General features: G+C 37.7%; 1 protein-coding gene and 1 long non-coding RNA gene across 4 annotated transcripts in view; one reads left to right on the forward strand and one right to left on the reverse strand.

Annotated features, from left to right (window-relative positions):
* Positions 1-1,721: 1,721 nt before the first annotated feature.
* Positions 1,722-11,776, forward strand: LOC116419636. The gene is made up of 4 exons (XR_004229897.1): positions 1,722-2,138; positions 8,685-8,968; positions 10,123-10,180; positions 11,715-11,776. It is a non-coding gene; the product is annotated as an uncharacterized LOC116419636 (long non-coding RNA).
* The window catches only part of ANO4 (anoctamin 4), a 313,523-nt gene continuing 313,041 nt past the window's right edge, over positions 11,703-12,184 (reverse strand). For all 3 annotated transcript variants that reach the window (XM_031940726.1, XM_031940727.1, XM_031940728.1), the window contains one exon: positions 11,703-11,787. The gene's annotated coding sequence lies outside the window, so the exon portion shown is untranslated. The remainder of the gene's footprint in view (positions 11,788-12,184) is intronic.

Raw genomic sequence — 12,184 nt, forward strand, 5'->3', positions numbered from 1 at the left:
AAAGAGAGAAAAATCTGAGTTCAAATGTGGTCTTGTTACTTACTAGTTATATGATTCTAAACAAGAACTCATTTTCCTCAACTATAAAATAAGGATAATAATAGCACTTACCCCACAGGTTTGTTGTGAGGGTCAAATGAGATAATTTTTGTTAAATGTTTAGCACAGAACTTGGCACACAGTAAGTGGTTAATAAATGCTTATCCCCTATCATCACCTCTTCTTTTCTTCCTGTTTGTGCCAGGACAATACAAATCAAGTATGAGCACCAACACTGCTGGATTTATTAACAATTAATAAAGCTTATTTTCCTTCCTAAAAATATTTTAACAATATTTTATTTTTCCAAATACATGCAAATATTGTTTTCAACATTCACCTTTGCAAAACTTTATGTTCCAAATCTTTCTTCCTCTGCTCTCTTCTCCCTGCCTCCCCAAGACAGCAAGTAATCCCATAAAGGTTAAACATATGCAATTCTTCTAAACATTTTCATATTTGTCATGCTGCACAAGAAAAATCAGATCAAAAAGGGAAAAAAAATGAGAAAGAAAAAAAGCTGAAGTAAATAAACAACAACAAAAGGTGAAAAATACTATGCTTTGATCCAAATTCAGTCTCCATAGTTCTCTCTCTGGTTGAAGATGGAACTTTCCATTACAACTCTACTGGAATTGCCTTGAATCACCTTCTTGATGAAAAGAAAGTTTATTTTCTTATAAAGAAGGAAAAATATATTATAGTGATTTCTCTTCTATACTACTTAATAAACCACTATATTAGAGTACTAATACATCTCTCACAGGGTTCTTTTAAGAACTAGTTAACAGATGTAATTTGATAGCACTCAAAACATCAAGAATTATAAAATTCTAAGTGATGGGAAAAACTAAGATCGTAGGATCATCACATCATGAAAATGTTAGCTTCTAGAGATAAGGGATTGTTTTATTCTTTGTAATTGTATCCTCAGGTCATTCACTGTGCCTTGTAGAAACTATGAACAAATGTTTATTGATTAGAATGTTTGTTTTCTCAAAAGCTGCAACCTATTAGGTTGAAAAAAAAAAAAAAAAGCACGAGATACTACTAGTAAGGAAGCACTGACAGAAATTGCTGTTATATCTGGAAAACTCCATCGTAATGAATGAATTGCCTTTTTAGGATATAGATTATATAGTGGAGGAACTCTTGGAGTTGTTTATGATGGTTTGAAGAATTTCTGCTGCCACAGAACTATTAACAACATGAAATACTATTAAAGCTCCTAGTTTTATTTGTTAGCTCAGTAGTTTTCTTTCAATTTTATTAACCTCATCTTTGATTTTCAGGATTTCCAATTTGGTGCGAAATTGGGGATTTTTATTTTTTAGTTGCATGACCAATTCATTGTTCTACTCTTTTTCCATTTTATTGATCTAAGAATTTAGAGAAACTGCAACCAGTTTTGCAAGTCTGCATCTATCAATACATTTCTTTATTTTCATCATATAACAAATCAAACTAAATTATTAACTGTATCTTTAAATGTGTTGAGATCTAGCCAATCATCTAACATGAAGAAAACATGTGGATGTTTTGTGTTATCCTGTCAATTATTGCCTTGTTTCTGCTTATTCAATTCCCTCTGTTTAAATTTTCTTGAATCCTCTGCAGCTGTCAATTTCTTTAATTTGCAAATGCCAACTGAATGGCGTCTCTATCACTACCTCTCACCTAGAGAAGCTTAGGTTGAACCCCTTAGGTATAAATCAGATAATTTAATAATTTAGTTTGATAATGACACACACGCTCCCAGACTCGAAGGCTTTATAAGTTCAAGGACGTTTTCTCCATCTACCCTTTGGGTGGTAGGGAAGTTCAAGATCCCTCTCTAATGTCCATCCCCGTTAGGGGTGGGATACCATAGTTAAGTGTTTTTAGGTCACAGAGCCAATAAATGCCTGAGGTAGGGTTTGAACTCTTGTCTTTGACATCTTCCAGCACAGAATTATCTATAACGTTGAATTAGGGTAAGTACAGCGCCTGGCCCAAAGAACTAATGCTTGGACAAGATTTGAATTTCCCAGCCTACAAAGCTTCTAAAGAGCAAGGTCAGGAGCCGCCCACCTTTCTGGCTTCACGCCCATCTTACCCAGGTGAGCAGCGCAGGTGAGGCAGAGGGGGCCGGGTGGGGCGCTCTGAGTGTGCACCTCCCAGCACGTGGGGAGTCCAACGACTTCGGGCGTTCGAGGCGCAGATGGGCTTTAGCCGCGTGAGAATCAGTCACCCTGTCGGTTTCCCACAAAACCCCAGGCCTAAGAGCGCATGAGCCGCCGCCGTGTGAGATGTTGTGGGGGGTGCTGCTCATCTCGGCCTCCTCGAGGATATACCACGCGCTGGGGGGAGGCGGCCAGAGCTCGGAGGCCGACTTGTGGAGCTGGGGCTGGCGACTGCGCCCTTGTTTCTGTCACTCACGGCGCTAGGCTCCCTAGCCGAGGTGTACGGCTTTGGGGTTTTCTTCCTGCTCTTCGGCTTCACCTATGCTCTGGTGGTCTTCATCACCTCCAAGAGCTATATGCCCATCTGCAGCACTAGCACCTACTAGGTGGGCGTCCCGCCTGCAGGCCTACTGTGTGCGGGGCACGTGGGAGGCGAGACAGGGAAGGAAAGGACATCCTAGGCTAGGGTGCTTACTATCTGCAAGGCACATGTATGGGGGGGTAGTAGAGAGAAAGAAAGGTGTCATCTAGCTTGGAAGGTTTTGTTCGGTGGTGTACAAGATATGACAAAAGGCCCAAAATAAGGCATCTACTATTGAAGTACATATATATAATCGTGTATGTACATATATATGTATATTATATATATACACATACATATACACATGTATACTAGGCACTGAGCTAAAGGGAAGGGGGGAAGAAATACAAAATGCAAAGTTAAGGACTCCCCCCCCAAAAAAAAGCCTTCTTTTAAGGTTTAACTAATATAACACCTTTTACAGAAAGCCTTTCTTCATCTGCTTTAATTTAAACTGGGCTTTAAAGAAAATTATTTCCTCTCTAATTATATGTCAAAATTAATTTTTTAATTTTTTTTTTTGAGTTTTGGGTTCCAAATTTTATCCTCTCTCCTTTCCCTCTCCCCTCCTGAGATGGTAAGCAATTTGATATGTTATACATATGGAAAACTTTTTCATATTAGTTATTTTGTGCAAGAAGATTTGAACAACAAAAAAACAGAAAAATGATATGCTTCAGTCTGTATTAAGACAGTTTTTTTTCCCTGGAGGCAGATAGCATTTTTTATCATGAGTCCTTTGGGATTGTTATGGTTATATTATATGGTTTTATATATATATATGTATATATATATAATATGGTTATATTGCAGAGAAATAGCCAAGTCATTATGATATGATACTGCTGTTGGTATGTGAAATTTTCTTCTGTTTCTACTCATTTCACTTTGTATTTGTTCATTTACATCTTACCTAGTTTTTCTGAAAGCACCCCCCCACCCCACTTGTCATTTCTTATAAGACAATAGTATTCTATCACAGTCCAAATAATTTATATCAATTGGAATTAATTGTTGTTTAAATATTTGGTAGAATTTACTTGTGAAGTCAAATGGCCCTGGGGATTATTTCTTAGGGAGTTCATTGATGGCCTTTTCAATTTCTTTTTCTAAGATGGAGTTACTTAAGTATTCTGTTGTTTTGGGCAATTTATATTTCATAATATTCATTCTTTTCACTTAGATTTTTAGATTTATTGGCATATAATTGGACAAAACTATTTCTTAATGCTTTACTTTTTTACTGATAAAAATTTATAATTTTCATTTTTGATACTGGAAATTTTTTTTTTTCTTTTTAAATCAAATTAATGAATGACTTATCCGGTGTATTTTCCCTCATAAAATCAGCTCCTAGTTTTATTTGTTAGCTCAGTAGTTTTCTTTCAATTTTATTAACCTCATCTTTGATTTTCAGGATTTCCAATTTGGTGCGAAATTGGGGATTTTTATTTTTTAGTTGCATGACCAATTCATTGTTCTACTCTTTTTCCATTTTATTGATCTAAGAATTTAGAGAAACAAATGTAATTATACTACTTTGACTGCATCTTTCAATTTTTGGTATGTTGTCTCATTGTTGTCATTCTTTTTAATGAAATTAATTGTTTCTGATTTGTTCTTTGACCCACTTATTCTTTATGATTAGATTATTTAGTTTCAAATTAATATTTAATCTATCGTTCTACTGACCTTTATTGAATGTAATTTTTGTGCTTTATGATCAGAAAAGAATGCATTTAATTCTTTTGTTTTTCTGCATTTGTGAGATTTTAAGGCCTTGATCCACGATCAGTTTTTGTGTAGTGCTAGGTGCCACCAAGAAAAGCAACATTCTTTTCTGTCTTTATTCTGTTTTCTCCAGAGGTCTGTCATATCAAACTTCTAAAATTCTATTTACCTCCTTTACTTCTTGTGTGTGTGTGTGTGTGGTTTTGTTTTTTTTGTTTTTGTTGTTGTTGTTGTTGTTAGCATTACCTAGTTTTGAGAGGGAAAAATTGAGTATAGTTTTACTGTCTATTTTCTCTGGTAACTAATGCACCATCTTTAAGAATTTGGATGCTATAAAAACTTTGGGATGTAAGTTTTCTTTCGTGATCTCACTGAAAATATTCTTGAGAACAATTCTAGTAGCAGATAGAGTTATGGATGATGATATATGCTTCATGTTGTTTTCACATACCTTTGATTTATGTCTATATTTTGAGAACTTTTAAGTTCTATGAAGATTAGAGATTATATTCATTAGTGACATTTATTAAAATGTTTAACTTAAATTTTTATGTTTCATAATGTTATATCTGGAAGATAGTAGACAATTTTTTCAGTGATAATGTCTTGTTTCATTACAGTTTATTGTTTCAATTCTCAAGTTTGTTTATGAAAGACAATGAACTTTCAATATATGAATCCAGCTACCAGGTAATAGCTTGCAATTAAAAAAAACATAACTAAATGCATTGTTTCTACCATTTTTGGGTAAAATTTATGTTGGTTAGTAGAAATTACAACTCTTCACTTTTCTTCATCCCATTTTTTTAAGTTAAATTTTATTTTTTCATTTGACAACATTTATGTTATTTTAATTCTTTTCCCTATAAAAAGACAAAGAAAACCCTTGTGACAAATATACAAATTCAAACAAAACAATTTATGATGTTGGCCATGTTGAATAATATCTGTTTCTGTATTTATACCTTCTCCGAGTTTTGTTCTGGACCTTCTTTCCTTCTCACTTTATAACGCCACCTCTCCCCTAACCCCATCTTTCTTCCTCCCACTTATTCCCTGATGCAGTCCCATGTTGGCAGTGGCTTATCGGATATTTCAGCCAGGATGTTGCAGAGATCTCTTTACCTTGCCAGGTCTTAGATTGGCTGCCTTCTCTTTCCCCATAAATCCTTTCTTCTTTCAAACTCTTTTCTTTTTGTGAAGGGCACTGCCCCCATTCCAGTGTCTTCAGTTCATCATCTCTATAGCATCTTTTTATATTTATAGTCCCCTCACCCATCCTGTTCTTTGTCAGATCTTGCTTTTTCTACCTTCACAACATCTCTCCCATCTGACCTTTCCCCCTTGCTCACATAGCTGCTAGTTCAGACCCTGTGAATGTGATGATTTCTCTCCTGGGTGAGAGGAGGGAAGGTTTCCCTCCTCTAGGGTCTCCCCATTAGTTCATCCAACTGATTGCTTCTAAAGTGATTTTCCTTATGTACTGATTTGATCATGTTTCCCCTCTACTCAATAAACTCTGTGGCTCCCTAATGACTCTAGAATAAAACATGAGCTCCTCTGTTTAGCTTTTAATGCCTTTCATAATCTGGCTTCATTGAACATTACTCCCTCTATTCTCATTCACAGTACTTTACATCCTGCCTTCATGTTTTTGCATCAGCCCTAAAATGCGCGCTGATCTACAGTTCTTGAAACTCTAGGGGAGGTTTTGAGTCTTGACTGTGCCATTTAGACTTGTGTAACTTTGGGCAAATCATATATCCTTTTAGAACCTCAGTTTCTTTTCTGTAAAATTGGGATCACAATACCTTTAGTATCTACTCTAAAAGGTTTTCCTGTTCAAGGCTCTTTGCAAACCTTTAAACTTTGGGAAAAAGTAAATTTGCCAGTGTATGTCCTTAATCTAGGCCAGATAATCCATAAAATTAAAGCTTGATGCTAATAAGGCCAAAGTCATAGGTTAATTTTATTTTCATTGAGTGGATAATTTACTAGATCTTAAGAATGTGATAATGTGGTGCAAAGCACTCAGTGGGAATAAACATAATCCCACCTTTTAAAAATCTTAAAATGTAATGGGGGTAGGAATGAAATAATTGACACAGATGTATACCTATACAAAAATAGGTATATAGAGAGGTAAATGTTATAGAGATATTCACAATGATTTTGGAAAGGACATATCAATGAGATATGGTGAGAGTGAGTGAGTTTCATGAGTGAAGTGTCATACAAGAATAAAACTTGATTAATTAGACATAATTTTGAATATTATTTATTGATCTGTGCTGTAACGTAGTGACTCTCAGAAACTATTTGAGGAAGTCTCTTATCCTATGTCAAAGAGCTTCCAAACTTCTGTGATTTTATAATTCTTTGATCGTCTTCTTTTTTGACTCATATCACTGTTTTCAGTGTATCTTTTTCTTAATAGCCTATCTCTCCTAACATATTGTAGTTTGGAAAATTTGTTACAATGGGGGGTATAATATGGTTTACTTTGGTGTTTGAATTTTGTGACAATTATAACAAATCCCCAAAGGCTAAATTTCTAGTTTATACAGGTTCTCAAGATGGTTGTAGTTGTTAGAGTTCCATCTCCAACATTAGTGGGATGTTACTGTAGTTGACTGTGTCAGTGTGCATTTTTTGTTACTATGTTAACTTTATTTTCCTTTTAGATAAACCAAGTAGAAGTTCTAGCACCACAAAATTGGAGGAAGTTGATAAACCATCTTGAGAAGTTTCATTAATGAAATATTTTATTTTCCCCCAATTCTGATTCAAACTGGACTGTGGGTGAATTAGAAGTCTGGTGGTGAAAGGCCCAGCTTGCTTAAAATCACGGGCTCTGGGAATTTTTAACTCCATGACTTCAAATGACTTTGTCATGGTCAGAGATCTTTTGAAAATAGCTTTGTGTGAATGTTTTGTAATGTCTAGTTTTTGCATATTTTATTTTTAAATACTAAGTAAGCCAACCCAGTACTGTGCTTTCTTGTATCCACCGTTTTGTCACACTGTCCTATTTTATATTATTTTATGTTAAGCCTTACTTAGCTGTCATAGTCTTACGCTGTGGGCTGGTAGCTTGGGGGCCCCATGGGAGTGACACATCAGAGAGCTCAGACAGCCCCCCGTGGCCCAAGGAGGCTGTGTGTGATCACACCTGTCCATCATGTGCCGATTGAGAGGTCTGTACGCTGTATGTGAGGGAGTGCGTGATAGTCACGCAGAGTTGGGAGGGTCTGGGTCCTCGTCCTGCCTTGTCCAGCGCCGACGCCGAGACCCCGGGCGGATCCTCCCATCTCTGGGGGCTGATTTCTAAGAGCATAAGTTGCAGAGAACACGCCAGTGTGCCTTGTTAGGTTTCTTCCCCTGGCTTCTCTCTACCCCGAGGTAAGCGCAGGATGAACCCGTACAGAGAGACCGCTGTGTGGGAGTGTTTGTGTTGTGTGATAGGACTAGGATAGGGTGGATCTCCCAGGCAGAGTCACTGAAGAGTTCTCTCAGTCCCTAAGAAATGAATGACTTGCCTGGGGTCGCCTCCTCCCCTCTGATCCCCATATAAAGTAGAATTTGAACCTGGGCCTTCCTGTGGGGACCCTTGTTCTCTGGCACAGTGCCTCTGATAGATGTGTGTATGTGTAGAGCATGTAACTAAGGAACATGTCATGTTACACGTGTATGTGTAGATGTGTGCACGCATTGGTTTATTTTCCTGTGTGTACATACACATATGTGTGCATATTTGGTTGGGGGGAGGCGACGGGATCCATGAGTTTATTAGTATGAGGAACTCCCAGTGAGGAAACACCCTCAAACAATAGAGCCTTGCCCAGGGTCCCACGGAGGCTGACCTGCGCTTGAGACTTCCTATGTGTATGTAATCCTGTCTGTATATTTATTCTGAAATTGTGATTTCACATATGTAAAACTCCACCAAGACCAGGGTGCTGTCCTTTCTTAGCCGAGAAAAGGCATTTGAGATTTTTGCCAGTTACTGAAAAGGAAGCTGTTTAGTGTTTGTGCCTAATCTTGGATCCCCCGGGGTCCTGACGAAGGCCCCGAGAGCTATGTGGAAGCCATGCTTAGAAGCAGCCTAGAGGACCCTTGGAATACCACTGTGTGAGACCCCCAAATGATCTCGGCTCTGCCTCTGGCCCTTTGTTAGTTTTAGATCCAGCCAGTTTTCCCCGGATCTGCACTTCTCACTTGCCCTGTCTCCTGTCGGCTTCTTTGCCGCAGTCAGACTTGAGCAGGCGTGAATCCTGTAACTCCACAAAACCCTCACAGTTTAGGATTAGCCCTGTAGGTTTTCATGATCCATCTTTGAGCATGACAACCACCTCCTCTGTCGATAAATTGCTGGTTTTTTTTTTTTCCAGAGAAGAAAGGATTGATTATAGGCCATTAAAAGATGTGAAGATCTTTCATCAGCTTTGTCTCCTGTGAAAAGTGGAGTCTGTGAACAACCACAGGAAATATATGGATTTTAAGAACAATAACATGTCAATAAAACACCTGCAAATTTATGGAGTACTTGGCACATTTTTGCCTTTGACTCTTTGATGGTCCCTGAGGGTGCCACGATCCCCTTTTGCCAATGCAGGAACAGCCTCAGAGAAATGCACAGTACTAAGTGTGACACATGTAGTCACTCATGTTAGAGGTAAGCTTTGAACATAAGGTTTCTCAATTCCAAGTCTTTATGCTACTCAGGCCACAATGTCCCAAATTAAAAATCAATAGTTTTTTTCACTACAAAGTATAACTGATGTCAGAAATGTCAGGATGTAAATGGTTTGAGTAAACTTTATAGATTTTTCTCATTTCTTTTGGCTGATAATCCCTCTTTCCCTGTTCCAGTATACTTAGATTCTTCCAGTTAGAAACAATTAATTAATTTATTTATTTGGAGCACTTAGTTTAAAAGAACAAAACAGAAGTTTTTCAGTAGACACCTATTGGTCCCAAAGATGTAGATAAAACCCTAGTCCTATATGGGTCCCTCTGTGAGGGATCTTTTGATAAGAGGACTCTGGGTAGAAGCTCTTCCTCCTATGTATTTGATCATGGTAGAAACAGAATTAAGAGTTCATGCTAATTCAAAGAAAAGAAAGAAGGCAGATTTGGAATCAGAGAACTGGGTTTGAATTCTGTCGTTGCTCTTGTTGTGGCCTTGGACAAGTCCTGTAAACCCTCCCAGGGTTAATTTCCTCATCTGTAAATAAAGGACTTAGATCTTTAAAATCTCTTCCAGCCCCTGTTCTATGATTCCAGGATACTCTTACATAGGGAAGAGGGGGGCTTTCTCCACCTCTGTTTTTTGTGACTTTTCCTTGCTCCAGTATCCAACATACCTCTTGTGACAAGTCAAAGAAGAGTGTCAGAGTTTCTTTTGTTTTCCAATGCCATCTAAAGACAAAAACTCAAATATTCTGCTGTGAATCTCACTTGAACCTGAGACTTCTTATGGTGTATAGTTGGTCTAGACCTGTGATTCCAGGAATGTCAAAATTCCTACAAACCCAAGGTGTCATGCTCAGTTATTCATAGCTGTTTGTGCTATTTCTCCTGCAATTTCCTTTACTAGTCCTGCCTATTCCTGTGGGTTCCTTAGGAGGATATTTTTCTCTCTGGATACTCATATGGAAAAGGGAGATTCTATTATATAACACAAACATGATTGTGCTGACCCTATAGTCTCAGAGTAAACCAGAATTTCAGAGATAGAGGAAATGAACAAACATTTATGAACAGTCACTATTGGGTAGGCAATTGTGAAAGAACACCGTTGGTGACCTGGTCTTACAATTTTTGCAGACATTCTGTTGGTGGTGTTTTGTCTTCATCACCATGGCTACAAGGTCACAGGGAATAGGTAAGAGAGAGAATTAATTGCTTGGGGGAGAATTGAAGCCTAAGTCTGTCATCCCCGCTTTCTAGCTTATCAGGCTCAATAATGGCCCCCTTTTGGGAAACAGCAGCCCTCTGGTTGGCCCAGAGACAAAACTAGGAATGATGATAAGGGGAATATCCTTTATCTCTGGGTTCTGAAGAGCATGGGAGGGAAAAAAAAAAACAAAAAAACTTGAATTGTAAGCTGCACTTGCATCTCTTAAACAGCAGGGAAGACAGAGTTAGTTGTTGCCTAGAAACAGCCATTTCTTGGATGGATGGAACTTTTCTCAGAACAGAGCCCCCCAGTGTTTACTGGTATTTAGACCAGGAGTGATTCAGAAGCATTATAATTTCATTAGTTATTTGGGGACTTTCCCAAGAAAACTGTCCTCGTAGTGTTTTTAAAGTTTTTCTGAGTGATAACTAATACATCTGAACTCTAGGATACTCATGGCAGGCCTCTAGAGCTTAGAGAGAGAAGAAAGAGTGGGGAAAGGCAGAAAATACTTTGAATTCTGTGCCGAGCAAATGTTCACCAACATTCAAAGATTTATACTTAGAAAAGTCCAATCTTTTCATTCTTCTGGTGAAGACTTATTAAGATGTATTTAAATGTAAGTAACTTGGGAAGATTACCCAAGTAGGGTCAGAAGTGACACTTGAACTTAGCTTCTTTGACTCCAAATCCAGGACTTGTTCCTTTCTGCCACCAAAGAAAACTCCAGTTTTCTTTGATTCTTAGCAGATGGAAAAAAAAAAGATTTGAAAATTAAAGTTGAGTGAATTTCCAAAGACTTGAACAGGAAACACTTTTTAGTGCATAATTTCATTTAAATTTTATTGCATCACATTATTGAAGCATTAAACATGGCTTTATGTGGATGACTATTTAAATGTGAAAATTCAACATTCTTTGTACCTTTTTGGCTATTTACAAATAAGGAATTTCTCTCTATGTACTTTATATATATTTATAATATATAACTGTAATTGTATGTACATATGTAGGGATTGGTGACTATACATATGTACATACACACATCTGTGGCCATACATTGATGGCTATGGAGATGTCATATGTAATAACTTCAGAAAGAGCTGAAATTTTTAGAAAAAAAAACAAGATTAAATTTGTAAACAGGGTCTCAGTTTTGTTTGGTGACAGATGTAGGACAGTGTTAGGTAGGAATGTTATGCCTAAATATCCAGATTTTAATATATATGTATTTTTTGTTAGTGTCTGTAAAATTCATGTGGGACATATTGCAAAAAAAGGTAGGAAACAGGCTGAAAAACAGTCCCGGTATACAGTTTTCCCTTGATTTTCTTTTTAAATTCACATATTTAACTGCCCGTGAAGTACATGCTTGCTTTGTCAAGAAAATGGTCTATGGATAGCAGTCATATGCTGGATCACAAAATGATTTCACAGTAAATCCTCTGCAATGACCAACTTGCTATTGAAAATGTCTGTGACATGCACTGAAGTTGCACTTTTTTTCATTTTCTTAAAGGTAGAGCTCTTCCACAGTTGAAATAAGTAAACAGAAGACGGATCCTTTGCATTCAAATGAACAGTCGGTGAACCTGGTTGAAGAGGGGAAAAACAGGAAATTAAAATCACACGTGCAGACTGTACATCAAACACGGTAGTTTGTAGTGACTTTTCATCTGTGACACTTAAGACTCTCTAAATATTCAATCATGCCTGTTTTGCAGAGGGATCAACTGAGGCAGACGGGAGTTTGAAGACCACAACGCAAGGCAAACAGAAGCCACAGGACGCTGTCTGGCTCAGCACCCACCAGAGTGGCATGTTCATTGTTTGTCTCACGGGCATAGTTCTGGGGGCATCGGCACATGGGGCTGGCTGGGGAGTGACAAGTTTGGGAAAGCTGGGAATGCTGCACGAAAAAATGGTGTGTGACAGGAGGAGGAAGGATGGAGAAAGGTCCTTGAGGGACAGAGCAGGTGGGGGCCAAGA

This window comes from Sarcophilus harrisii, chromosome 5 (assembly GCF_902635505.1).
Source record: "Sarcophilus harrisii chromosome 5, mSarHar1.11, whole genome shotgun sequence".
Taxonomy (NCBI): Eukaryota; Metazoa; Chordata; class Mammalia; order Dasyuromorphia; family Dasyuridae; genus Sarcophilus; species Sarcophilus harrisii.